Below are 14,183 nucleotides of genomic sequence, written 5' to 3' on the forward strand. Positions count from 1 at the left end.
CATTTTTTTCTTACAATACTGCACTCAGTGTGCAGGATTCCTACATGGCTACTATATTGGTGGAGTTTCTAATAAGTCAGTATGGCTCAGTGAGATAAAGGGGATGCTTGCTTAGTTTACACTACATCAGCAAACCTTTCTTTAGTAAGGCCTCACTCCATTATCGATAACGCCAAGGCCTAATCCGTCTTGGACATCATTGGTGAAACTTAGTCAACTTGTGTCAATACATATTACTGTTGCATGCATTAGACTCTGCAATTTTACCAAAAAAGACAAGTAATAAAACAGCACACTGAATTGCCTTTAAAGTCCAATTTCCATTAAACATTTTTTTTCTTCAATATAATGGGGGAAGGGTTAGAACCCCTGTCAGTTTTAAATTTGCTCATTGTTCCTACTTTTGGAGGCTTTGCCCACGGTTTTGGAGTGCCATAGGAACATTTATGAGGTCTGTTAGTGATGTTGAACCAGAAGACCAGGCTCACAATCTGTATTCCAGTTCATCTTGGAGATGTTTAATAGGGTTGAAAACAGGGCTTTGTGCAGGCCACCCCAAATTTGATTAACATCTTTGTAGACCTGGTTTTGTGAACCAGAACACAATAATTTGGAAGGGTGTCCACTTTGACCATATAGTGTGATTTTAAGCTAGAATCAATATTACAATCTCCTTTATGTTAATAATTAGACATCAAAAATTTTTTTGTGGCTAACGAATGTTGGACACTGTTAATTTTGACGCCAAGTATCGATTTAGTTTTAGTCATAGTCTTTTGACTAAAATGCCATTTTAGTTGACTAAAATCTCCAGTACAGTGAACTTCTGTTTCCTTCGGACCTCTGCCTGTCTGTTAAAGCTCCAGCCCCCTGACTTTGTTAAGCTGTATTGGCTGAGAGATGCAGGCTTCCTCTGCCTGCTGCCTCAGAGTTCTGGAACAATGCAAACCACAGAAGAGGTTTTGTGTCATCCATCGGATTTGTGTCTGTCTGGATGTGACGTGAGTGTCTCCCCTCCCAGCAAGGTAGCAGTGCTTAGCACTGTGTAAAATAACAGCCTCACCAGACCAGTTCTCTGACCTGTGCACTCCCTCACTCCCATTTACTTCCCCATCCCTACTTGCAGGTCACCTCCCCATCCATAAAGCATAATTCACCCTGCCCTGTGTACTCCCCCACCCCCATTTACTTCCCTATCCCCACTTGCAGGTCACCTCCCCATCCCAAAAGCATAATGCACCCTGCCCTGTGCACTACCTCACTCCCATTTATTTGCCTATCCCCACTTGCATGACACCTCCCCATCCCCAAAGTAAAATGGACCCTGTCTTGTGCGCTCCCTCACTCCCATTTACTTCCCTATCTCCACTTGCAGCCTGCCATTACCTGCCAATAGTTTATTTTTTTGTATGTATTTTTTTATTTTAGGCCTCATGCACACTGGACGTTAAAATAATGTTATAAAAATGCCAGTAGCTTTGCAGTGAATTTTTTTTAACGTTTACTAGCATTTTTTTTTTTTTTCAATGAATCAAAAATGCCAAACGCTGGTGAACTGCATTTATCAGCGTTTTTTGACGTTGGAGCGTTTTTATAGCTGAAGAACTCCTCGAAGAACCCACTAGTTTTTTTTTTTTGTTTATTTTTAAAGCCAAAAAGCGCCCCAGCCAAAAACTGCTGCTAACAGCCTATGTGTGCATGGACACATAGGATAACATGATGGGGAGTTTATTGACTGTAGAAGAAAACGTCTGAAGCAAAAAACCGCTGCTGTAAAAACGTCCAAAAACGTCCAGTGTGTATGAGGCCTAAAAGTTGCACTTCTGTTTGTAAAAAAGCAATATTTTTGTTTGTTTATGAAATCTGGTTTTATTTATAAAGACTTATATCATAATGGCTAAATCTGTGTCTGTAGTGCATGTTCAAACCTTAAAGTGGATGTAAACCCGAAAAATGTATTTATTTTTTTGATATCATAATGTAGAGTATAAGATTTGCTATCATTTGAGCCCAGTCTTGCCACAAAGAGTTAATCCAGCTCTGAGCAATCCTCTTTTATTGTTCAGTGAGATAAATCTTGACAAACTGAGAAAAACTTTGTCAAATCCTCTCCCTTGCTGTGAGTGACAGGTGATTTACATCTCGTGCACTAGCCTAAATGACATGCATTATTTTTTAATTCACTCCCCCACTCCTTTCTTCAGCAGCTCTGCAAGGATTGGCTGTTCCACACCTCAGCATGATTTGGCATGCTGAAGTCATGTGGTTACTTTCCTGTCTTTTCACTGGATGTTAGAGATCATAGCAGAAGTTCAGTTAGAAATACACAGAAGAAATGCATATTGACAAGGGGAGTGTAGAGGTGGGCGGGGTGTCTACTGACTCCACCCACCGAGCTCCAGACAACAGACCCACCCACAGAATATGCAGTTTTTCGCTCTCATAACAGACAGAGGGGAGACATTTGACAGGTAAAGATACATGCAGGAGGCATGTATATCCTTATAGATAACTCCTATGGCAGTAGTTTAGAAAGGATGACATTGGGTTTACATCCACTTTAAGGGCCAGTTCACACCACATGCAGTCCAGTGCTTTTTTTTTTTTTTTTTTTTTCTGCTTCAAAAGTGCATGGAATAGTAGGTCATATGGTTTTCAATGGCATAGTTCACACCCGTGCATTCTAGTTCCAGAAAAAAAAAAGTAGAACATGCTACATTTTCTCTGCACCGAATTGTACTGGAACACACAAAAAAACGCACCAAAAGTGCACTGGAACACCCGCCCTTATTTAAGTTGAAGAAAACGCACTGGAACACATCAAAAACTTGCCAAAAAAATGCAAATGTAGAAAAACATCTGGAACACATCCGGACTGCGTTTCTGTATTGTGAACTGGCCCTCCTAATACCATGAAAATGTTTTATTCTAGGAGTATATAATGAGTTTGGAAATTCTAGAGAAATGCTCCAATAAGGTAATACAATCAGTAGATTTTAGTCTACTAAAACGTACTGGAGATTTTAGTTGACTTAATGAAAATTCAAATTGATTTTCGTTAGTCTTCTTCAGTTTACTTGGTGCCGGTTCACACTGCAGCGACCTGAAAGTCGCAGGACTTTGCCAGGCAACTTCGAAGGAATGTCAGGGAATTCCAGATTAATCTTCCTGTAATGTCGGATCCAAATCACATCAATTAAGACAAGGATCCAACTTGGTGGCAACTTCCATTGAAATCTATAGGTACAAGTCAGCTAGAAGTCACCTTGAAGTATTACAGGAACCTTTTCTGAAGTCAGAGCGACTTAGTAGTGTGCATTAAGACAGCTCTCATTCGCTTCAGTGGAATTTCTTATGTCTGACAAGTCGGATCCAAAGTCGCTGTAGTGTGAACCGGCACTAAGTCTCCTTTCACATCTAGGCGTTGCTATTTTAAAGGCATTTTTTGCAGAGTTTTGCAGCATTTTTGTACAGGCGTTTTCAAGGTTAAAAGGTCACCAATGTAAAAGCAGTAAAACACCTGTAATCCGCCAAAAAAGAAGCTCCTGTACTTTTTCGAGCTGCATGTATTCTTCTTCAGATGACAAAACGCCCAGATGTGAACAGTGGCTATTGAAATGAATGGGATTTGTCTTGTTGGGCATTTTTAGAGCTGATGCTTACAGCAGAAAAACTCCTAGGTGTGAACAGAGCCTAAAGTGGCATCCCCCTTTCCCCCAGAATTTTAAAAAACCTGCAGACACAATTTTTCATATTTTGTCTTTACACCCTATCTTTTGTTAGTAAACATAAAAAAAAAAAAAAAAAAAAAAAAAAATCAAACTAAAATAGCAACTTCTGCACTTATTCTTTTTTTACTGACCCCAAAAATGGATTTAAAAAACCACGAGGATCCTCTGTTGTGATGTCAATGTTTTGACAATCTGAGCTGCTCCCCCGTCTAGTCATACGTTTCGAAAATAAGGAAGGAGAATTAGGTTGTGATTTGTAAACTCTCAAACTTTTTGCCTGACCACAATTTACATAAGCTTACATTTGTAGTATTCATGTACTCATAAGCTGATGATTGTGTAACCTGATCAGTCTGTGAATAAGGCGGCTTCCCTTAATGCCAAGGTGCAGTGCTACCACTTGTCTAGTAATTGTCCTTCCTCACCCTGTCCATGCAGAATAGTCAGGGATTGTGCAGGTCATCACAATAGACTTTCCTTCAAACCTTAGTTGCTCCCCATTCCTCAATTGAGCTTTGTGCTTTTAATGTGTGAATGAAACAAAGGGACTTTGTGCTCCCAATCTGTAAGACATCTCAATCATTGTTTTACATAAAAGTTCATTAATAATTCAGTAGCAGCTGATGGTGTGGCATGCAGAGCGGGTGTCATGTTATTGCTGTCAGATTTTAGCCTGTTTTCTTCTGCTACCTAATACATGTAATTACAGGCTCTGGATCCCCCTAGGAGGGGCTTATTTGTATTCAGCAATACACACTTCTCAGCCTCTTTAGCAGTTTCTTTGTTGGCGGTAGTGTTGGGCTTATAAGCAATGGTAATTTGTCAAGGTTTGGAATTTTTTTTAAAAACATAATCGGTTTGTATACTTTATGTATTGAGTAGAAATTACAATTTCTTAGCATTGTATGTAATTCTGTAGTTCCTATTGCTGTGTATGCACTGCAGCACTACTGTAGCTACTGTTAGTGTGTATGATCGAGGCCTGATGCACACTAGACATAGAACAACCGCATGTATAAGCAGCTTTTTTTATGTGTTCATGCACATTTGGATATTTACAGGCATATTTATAGAGGAGCGTTTACAGGCTGAAAATAAATATATACAAGATGCGTTTTTGTGAGGAGCTTTCGGGCAGCAAAACTGCTTGACGCACACAAATGTGCCTAGTAATTGTAGGTGTACATTATTTTGTGTTTTGGGGTAAAACGCTCATAAACGTGTCTAAACACACATACACACATGCTGCTTTTTTCTGCCAGCAGTTCTAGCATTTGTTCTGCTACCTAGTGTGCATGGACTCCTAAAAACAGTTTATTCAATTCATTTTTATCTGGAGAATCATTTCACACCTATAGAAGAGCTCCAATGTAAAACAGGATATTGTTTTAAAGTGACTCTGTTACCCAATAAGGGGACCAAAGCAGTTCTTAGAAGAGAAGTTATATTTACCTTGGCAACCTACCTGTCCCTCCTGACTTCTCTATGTTCACATGCCGCAGCCTGTGTCAGATTTTTTAGGTAGAGGACACTGCTTTGGGGGGTGTGGGCAAAGGACACTGCTTTGGGGGGTGTGGGCAAAGGACACTGCTTTGGGGGGTGTGGGCGAAGGACACTGCTTTGGGGGGTGTGGGCGAAGGACACTGCTTTGGGGGGTGTGGGCGAAGGACACTGCTTTGGGGGGTGTGGGCGAAGGACACTGCTTTGGGGGGTGTGGGCGAAGGACACTGCTTTGGGGGGTGTGGGCGAAGGACACTGCTTTGGGGGGTGTGGGCGAAGGACACTGCTTTGGGGGGTGTGGGCGAAGGACACTGCTTTGGGGGGTGTGGGCGAAGGACACTGCTTTTGGGGGGTGTGGGCGAAGGACACTGCTTTCGGGGGGGGGGTGCGAAGGACACTACTTTCGGGGGTGGGGGGGCGTGGCAAAGGACACTGCTTTCAGGGGGTGGGGGGCAGAGGACACTGCTATGGGGAGGGGGGGTGAGGTCAAGGGGGGTAGAGGACACTGTTGTGAGGTACAGAACAACGTTTTGAGGGGTACAGAACACTACTGTGGGAGAAGGGAGCAGAGGACACTACAGTGGGAGGGGAGGGTGATGTGGAGGGGGCAGAGGACACTGCTATGGGTGGGGGTTGGGCGATGTTAAGGGGGGCCACAGACAGTACTGTGGGGGGTGAGGACACTATTGTGACACACTATGTTCTTCGTGACGCCTTTTTATTGGGAGCTTGATAGGCACCGCCTAGCCTAAGGCCCCATATTTGGCCTTGGGGCTAGCAGTCTGACACCTGCACTTCAGCATTGTTTCTACCCTGGGCACTTTTTAGGCTAGGTCACTTTCAGCTTAAATTAGACTTTGGCTGTGTGTTGAAGGTGTGTGTTTGTTTACAAGCAAAGCGGTGAATTGCAGGTAAATGATGTGTTCCCCTGAACAACTTTGACAGACAGCTTGACAGTGGACAGATCAAAGTTAGGCGCTGCTTACAGTGCAGCAAAGATCCAGATTCCTGCACCATTTAGAGTTGGAATTCTGGTACAGATAGTCCTGTAGGTTGTCATATGTGGGAGGGTTTACAGGTCTTGCCCATCACTGCTGATGGCAGTTAGAAGCTGCCACATACTACTTTGAGTGTGATCTATATTTTCATTGTTTTGTTTCTTAAAATTATATTAAAGGTACTTTTATTTTTTGTAAAAAAACAACAAACATGTTATACTTACCTGCTCTGTGCAGTGGTTTTGCACAGAACAGCCCCAATCCTCCTCTTCTCGGGTCCCCCGCCGAAGCTCCTGGCTCCTCCTCTTTTCCGAGTGCCCCCATAGCAAGCCGCCTGCTTTTCCTCATTGGCTGCGATTGACAGCAGCCTGCTATCTCTAATCCAATGAGAAGGCAGAGACCTAGGGGAGCAGTACTCCATCGCTGGCTCAGGTAAGTATTGGAGGGGCTGCGGGGGGAACTGCATTCTGAAGGCATTTTATCTTCATGCATAGAATGCATGAAGGTAAAAATACTTTAGCCTTTAGAACCACTTTAAACAAAATGTGCTTCATAATGTTATCGTGCCGTCTTCCCTATTGCAGTAGAACAACCTGGAATTGTAGGAATTTGTCATTTCCAGGGTAGCGTCACATATGGTGACCCATCACATTTCGCTACCCGCTGGAGTGTGCATGCGTGACGCCGCCATATGCGTTCCAACACTTTTACTACAAAACAGCATGTGGCTCCACCCCTAAATCCAGGTTCAAGCCCCACCATCCAAGTGGACATAGTTGGATTATAATTATGCCGAGCAAAGCGAGGCTGTGCCTGAAGCGTAGCGTGCCCGCGAGGGGCCCTGTTGCACACTGGTGTGTTACAATCAATAATTATACAGAAGGTATATCTGACGTTTTTAGTGTACTGTTTTGTCATAAAGGTGTTGGAACGCATATGGCAACGTCGCACATGGACTCTCCAGCGGGTAGTGAAATGTGATGGGTCGCCATATGTGACGCTACACTACTATGATTACTGGAACCTCCTTTCAGCAACAGGTTGAAGCAGTCAACCCACCATTCTTGAGGAAAACCTAGAGAGCCCAGAAAAGTAAATCTTAGGTTAGGTGGGTTCCAGCCTAGCATTAGCACATGAATTTGAGTCACAACTACTTAAGGCAAGGCATCTTTAGAAGAATTAACTTGGATCTGCTTCATAAAATACAAAACCGTGGTGACACTAAGAAGTTAATTTTAAGGGGGTTGTCCCAATCACACAAAGTGAGTAGCTAAAGAGGCTGTATCAGCACATTTCTGTGTATTTGTTAGGGTGTGTTAGTGGTGTATATCCACTTATTCCTTAATAGCTGTGTTTAATGATCATGAAAACATTCTTAATCTATGGGATTGTAGTCATTTTTTTGTAATACCATGTTTACATCAACTTAAAAAAAAATGCACATTTTCAGGACAGAATTCCACTTTGCATAATAACTAGAAGCGTTTTCCAATACCATTTTTGACCCAGCCATCCCAATGTGCTTTTCTCTCACTTACCTTACCCACAGGAGGTTTAAAATCTTGTAAGTTTATTTGAAATTTTTTTTAATGATTTTCAGATTCCATCGCTTCTTGTAGATCGTCTCTCAGCATTCACTTCCTGTAGGCCATCTCCCAGCCTTTAATTCCTTGTTACATCACAGGAGAGGGTGGGATAGGGCGTGTTCACCACTCTGGACCACACCTCCCTCATTACAATACCACCTTCCACCCACTTCCTATACATTCAGATTGTACAATCACCTTTAGATCTCCCATCAGCTATGTAGTACAAGGGCCTGCTTGATTTGTTACAAATTGAATGGATTGGTCGTGTGGGTCCTCCTATTTCATAGTTCTGGTAAATAAAATTATACAGAGATTATATACATAGGAGGGGGTGGAGGAGACACTCAGTTGTCAGGCCTCGTTCACATCTTCATGTAGTGAAAACTCACACAAACAAACAGCATACATTTGTTTTGAAGCGTATTAACTTGTCACACATAGGGTAAACCTGCCCTATGCACGACAATCGCCCCAGAGAAGCTCCAGAGCCTTTTATTTGGAGTAGAGCATGGTACGTTACCACAGTTTTTTTTGGTGCGTTTGCTGCACTTAGGGAGACTTTAACATGTATTGACGACACAAGCATGATGCACATTTGCAGTGTTTCTAAAACGCATGGCAAAGCAGGCATTTGCTGTGTGGTTCAGGGGCAGATCCAGGGGGGGGGCAACGGGGCAATTGCCACCCCGGAGAAATTTGTTGCGGGCCGAGCGGGTGAGAGAGCGGGCGGATGAGGGAGCGGACGGCTCCCCGAACAGATGAGGGAGCGGACGGCTCCCCGAGCAGATGAGGGAGCGGACGGCTCCCCGAGCAGATGAGGGAGCGGACGGCTCCCCGAGCAGATGAGGGAGCGGACGGCTCCCCGAGCAGATGAGGGAGCGGACGGCTCCCCGAGCAGATGAGGGAGCGGACGGCTCCCCGAGCAGATGAGGGAGCGGACGGCTCCCCGAGCAGATGAGGGAGCGGGCGGCTCCCCGAGCAGATGAGGGAGCGGGCGGCTCCCCGAGCAGATGAGGGAGCGGGCGGCTCCCCGAGCAGATGAGGGAGCGGGCGGCTCCCCGAGCAGATGAGGGAGCGGGCGGCTCCCCGAGCAGATGAGGGAGCGGGCGGCTCCCCGAGCAGATGAGGGAGCGGGCGGCTCCGCGGGAGGACCGGGCGGCTTGGTTTGTGGGTGGGCGTGTGGCTCAGTGTGTGGGCGGGTGAGAGCAGGCTAGGTGTGAGTGGGGGCGGCTGGCCAATCAGCGAGCCTTTGTGCAGGGGAGCAGAGAGATGACATCATCTGTCACTGCCCCGCATCCCTGCAGTAAATTCTGCCCTCACTATTCAGGCAGTGTGGGCAGCAGAGAGATTACATTATCTCTCTGCTGCCTGATCTCGGACAAAGAAGAAAGAGGCAATCCGCATCTGGTGGCAGGTGACGTGACAATCTGCAATGTGTGGCAGGTGACGTGGCAAGTGACAATGTGCAAGGTGTGGCAATTGACAATCCGCATCGGTTGGCAGGTGACGTGGCTAGTGACAATGTGCAAGGTGTGGCAGATGACGTGGCAGGTGACGTGGCAAGTGACAGTCCCCAATGTGTGGACGGTAACGTGACAAGTGACAATCTGCAACGTGTGGCAGGTGATAATCTGCATCTGGTGGCAGGCAAGTGACAATTTGCAATGTGTGGCAGGTGACATGGCAAGTGATAATCCGCAATGTGTGGCTCCCACTGATTCTGCATTATGGTGAGTTGAACCATTAAATTTTATATTACAATATATTAATAGAAATAACAACCATGGTGCTGGGATAATTGAAGCACCAACACCAGCCATTTCCTCGATAAATTGCCCACAAAAAAACATATTTTCTGGCAGTGCCCCTCCCGAGACTAGACTCTGGATCCGCCCCTGGTGTAGTTTATGTATTTGGAAACATACAGATGTAAATGGAACCTCCATTGTTCTTCTGTAAATGCACCAATTTTAATTTTAAAGGCCCCATTCACACCTAGACTAGTAAGAGCGCATGTTTTTGGCTCGTTTTTTCAGTGACACATGTAGGACAGCCCGTTGATTTCAGTGGGCTGTGCTACACATTGGCAAAGTAGCTTATGGGATATTTTGGCGTGGTGCAGGTTTTTTACTGCGTGTTTTGCTGCGTTTGTCACCTGTTTTTTTATGTGGCAAAATGTGTGTTTGCTTCTGTGTTTGGTGTGCTGTTAACAATTAAGGACACTGAAAGGGCAATTAGGTAATTTTAGGTGTATAAATGTGGCCATACACTATATACAATCTGATTGTAGAATCTCCTTTAGATTTACCAAAACTATATTGGAGGACACACCATCTATCCAGTCACTTTGTATCCAATCAGGCAGGCCCTTGCACTACGTCAGCATGAGGCCTGAGCCCATCTGGAGGGACACTTGGGGAAGCCAGACAAATGCACATTTGGAGAGATGCCGGGGATGCTGTGCAAACATAGTTAATGGGTGAAGGGTGTGTGCTTGTGAGCTCATCTGGTAAACTCCTTTCTGTGTCTTACTGGTTTCTCCTTCCCAAATCTACATACCAGCAAGTGATGAAGCTTTCTAAGAAATGCAGCAAAGGCTAAGGTAAGGCCTTTTACTCAAAATCAAAGAAAGCTTTTATCTTTCCTCAACCAAGGTAATAAAGGGTATATTGGTAAAAAAGGGAGCTGGATTTTGGAAAAATAAAAAAGTGAACTTGGCTTTTAAATATTGACTTCTGTTTAGCCCATTATTAAAGAGCAACCTAAAGTGGTTGTAAAGTCAGAAGGTTTTTTTTTTATCCTAGTGCATTTTATACATTAAGACAAAAAACCTTCTGTGTGCAACAATACTTATCTGAGCCCCATCTAGATCCAGCGATGTTGCAGCAGTGTCTCGGCTTCCCGGGACTCCCCTCATTCATTGGCTGAGACAGCAGTCTGGTGCCATTGGCTCCTGCTGCTGTCAGTCAGCCAATGAGGAGAGAGAGGGTGCAGGGTTGGGCCGCGGCTCCATGTCTGAATGGACACACAGAGCTATTACTTGGCTCAGGGGACCCCCATAGCAAGCTACTTGCTGGGGGGGGGGCACTCAACAGGAGGGAGGGGCCAGGAGCAACCAATAGGGACCCACGAAGAGGAGGATCTGAGCTGCTCTGTGCAAAGTCACTAAACAGAACAGGTAAGTACGACATGTTTGTTTTTTTTTTTTTTTTTTTTTAATGAACAAAAAAAAAAAACCCGAAACTTTAGTATCACTTTAACCCTGAAAGCTGTGCCCAAACAAATGCACTAGAGGGCAAAGGACGAGTCACCAGAGTCCTCACTAGAGTCACCCGCTGTCTTTTTTTAGCTGTTCTTTCCCCATTACAGATGTACCATGCCTTGTTCTGCACTGTTTCTCTGTGTGGAAGCCACTTTGTTGATAGTTGCATAGCCATATGTAGTTTGGCAGTTGTTATATACTGTATATTATGTATGCTTTATTTTCAGTTCAGGTTGATAGGTTTAAAGGAAACTTTAGATCGATCATCACAAATGTGTCAGCAGATCAGCAACAGAAAGGGCCTTCACTAATACAATGACTCAGAACAAGTGTCAACATTGCTATGTATGGGCTGTGACCACACCTGGCAACCTGAAGATAAACAGTGAAGTGGGATTGCTGTCCCGGGATGTGATGCACCTCACTTGTTCAGTCCTGTTCAAGTCTCATTACATGGGAGTTTAATACACAAAGAAAGCCAGTGAGTCAGCTTCACCAAATCATTTTCTCCAGTGTGGAACATATTCCTGTATATAATAGCACTGCAGAATTTTTGGCTTGTCATGAACAATCCTCTTGTCTAATATCAGAGTTGTAGCCAGACAGAATATGATGTGATGCAGGGAATCGGTACATTCATCTCCATTTGTAATCCAGCATTAACGTCTATGGGAAGATGGATTTCAGGTTCTATGGTGATGCTGAAAAGAACACCTAACACCACACTCTCCGGGTGGTTTCTTGGGTGATTTACATTTGTTTGAAGTAAGAACACAGATCTCTGTGTGTACTGAACAATATAGATGGAGCCGAAATCTTGGTGGTGTTCAGATGCTGGAAAACACAAGATATGGGTCACACATGGTGCCTTCAGGAATTTGTAAAGTTCTAAAACTGGTGACCATAGCAACCAATCAGCTTTTATCTCACATTCTTACAGTGTAAAGCTGCTCAAGGATGTTCCAATCCTGTATAATAATCTCTGTACATTCTTTTAATTATGGAATGCCAGGGTCTTTCTAAACTATCTATTTGTATCTAATCAGGTAGACCATCATACTACATAGCTGTTGGTAGCTCCTAAGTCTTGGTTCACGCTATGAACTACACGTGAATCGCACAGGAGCCACATTCCTCTTCAATTCACATGTGATTCAGTGTGGTGCCATTTAAGCCCATTAATTTTGATTGTCCTCAAATTGCACCAAAGTCGCGTATGCACCAATTATGGGACTGCACTGCAACCGGCTCTCATGGTACTATTTGTACCATATGGTCTGGAGTGACCAAACGTGTGCTTGGGATCTCAATAAAAATGCACTGACACCTACTGCAGATCGCAAGGGCAGTGCGATTTGAATGTGGTGCAGGAAATGTCTGCAGATCACAGGATTTCCCACACCACATTAGTGCGAAACTAGGCTAAAGGAGATTCAGATTGTAACAGGTATGCCTGAAAGTGAAGGGAAGAAATGTCTCGTCTTTCTCATGTAATCATGGGAGGGCAGTCCATTGTAAATTCAAAGAGTCACTCAAAAAGTGCATCACCTGAACAGCCAAATGCTTGTCCAAAGAGTTTTGATTGCATATCAATAGCAATGTTTCAGAGCCTGAAGGGTCTTCTTCATCAGCCACTGAAGGAAATGTCACTATTCATACATGATCAATAAACTGCTTTGGACAAGCATTTGGGTATGCTGGTGCTTTTTGATTAGAATGATTTATAACAGTGCAATTTGTCACCATTACTGCCACCCCTTACTGCTGTCATCCAGAGGCAGCAAGCCTTTTTAAGGAGCCCAGAAACAATTATCTTGGCATCGGCTGAATTTTTGAATAAATGTACAAGGCTTTTATGCAGGTTACAATAAATATTAAGTGAAAAATTTGTTTTCATTAATTTGATGTATTTAACCATGTACAGTTTCTCCCTTCATGTTTACTGCATTTTAACTAATGTGATTTAACCCTGTAAAAATGATGTCTTTGATAGATTTTCCCAATTTAAAGTGGTTGGAAACCTCTGAAATGAAAAATGAACAAAGCATATCCTTCTGCAGTGTGTACATGTCTTAATCCAAAGCGTGTTATTTCTAGATTTCATTTCCTCCCTCTATCTGCATGAGGCATGTCTGACAATCTATGCTGACACCAAGTAATCCCAGGAGACAGCCCTACCTCCCTTTGGAGACCCCTGCAAGTTTTCCTAACAGCACGGGTCTCCAAACTTTCTAAGCAAAGTGATTGTTTTGGCTTGCCAAATATGATGCCGAAATCTTCCTGCAATGAGACTGGCTGCAGCGATTTTAACTGTGGGCAGCTGAAGCTGCTGCCTGTTCACTTCCTGAATTTACACAGAGGCACACCTCCATCTCTGCAGCTTTCATTGGCCCGCTTATGACTATGACTGGAAAACTGTCATGAGTGAGAGAGCTGATGTCATAAGCCTAGGCTTTTTTTCCCAGACAAGAAACAGGAAGTGGGCTGTATAAGGTATTTACTGGCAGAAAAAAATGTTTTACTATCCAAAGTTAAAACAACAAGGGCAGAAGATTTAATAGATGGAAAGTTGTAAAAATGACTTGCATTGCAGTTACAGAACCTAAATACTTTCTGGTACTGTACTGTTGTCTGGATCACAAGACCCCTCTATGAATGGCTGCATTACAAATCTTTTGTTGGGTAGCACAGTTTACATTTATATTTTAGCTCTTTATTAAGCTTTTTGCTTTGCATTCAGCATTTAGTAAATAATGTGTCTAATGTGAAACTGGTGTGAAAAAATTATTTAGCTATCTAAAAATAATTAGTGCTTTAAAAGCAGTATAACAAAATTAGGGCTGCAGGCAAAGTGGAAGTAAACCCTCCTATCGCTTTCAGCCAAGGAAGCAGCCATCTAGGCCTCTGTTTAATCTACAAGGCCCCTTTCACACTGGGGCGGTAGGAGGCGTCGGCGGTAAAACAGCGCTATTTTTAGTGCTGTTTTACCGCGGTATTCGGCCGCTAGCGATGCGGTTTTAACCCCCCGCTGGCGGCCGAAAAAGGGTTAAAACCACTCGTACAGCGCGGCTATAGCCGCGGTATAGCCGCGCTGTCCCATTGA

The 14,183-nt window shown here is 43.8% G+C and overlaps 1 protein-coding gene across 2 annotated transcripts in view; it reads left to right on the plus strand.

The window, feature by feature from the left end:
• Positions 1–14,183, plus strand: part of DIP2B (disco interacting protein 2 homolog B) — a 365,089-nt gene that overhangs the window by 65,292 nt on the left and 285,614 nt on the right. The gene's annotated exons all lie outside the window — the stretch shown is intronic.

Source organism: Aquarana catesbeiana, linkage group LG02 (genome assembly GCF_042186555.1).
Source record: "Aquarana catesbeiana isolate 2022-GZ linkage group LG02, ASM4218655v1, whole genome shotgun sequence".
Taxonomy (NCBI): domain Eukaryota; kingdom Metazoa; phylum Chordata; class Amphibia; order Anura; family Ranidae; genus Aquarana; species Aquarana catesbeiana.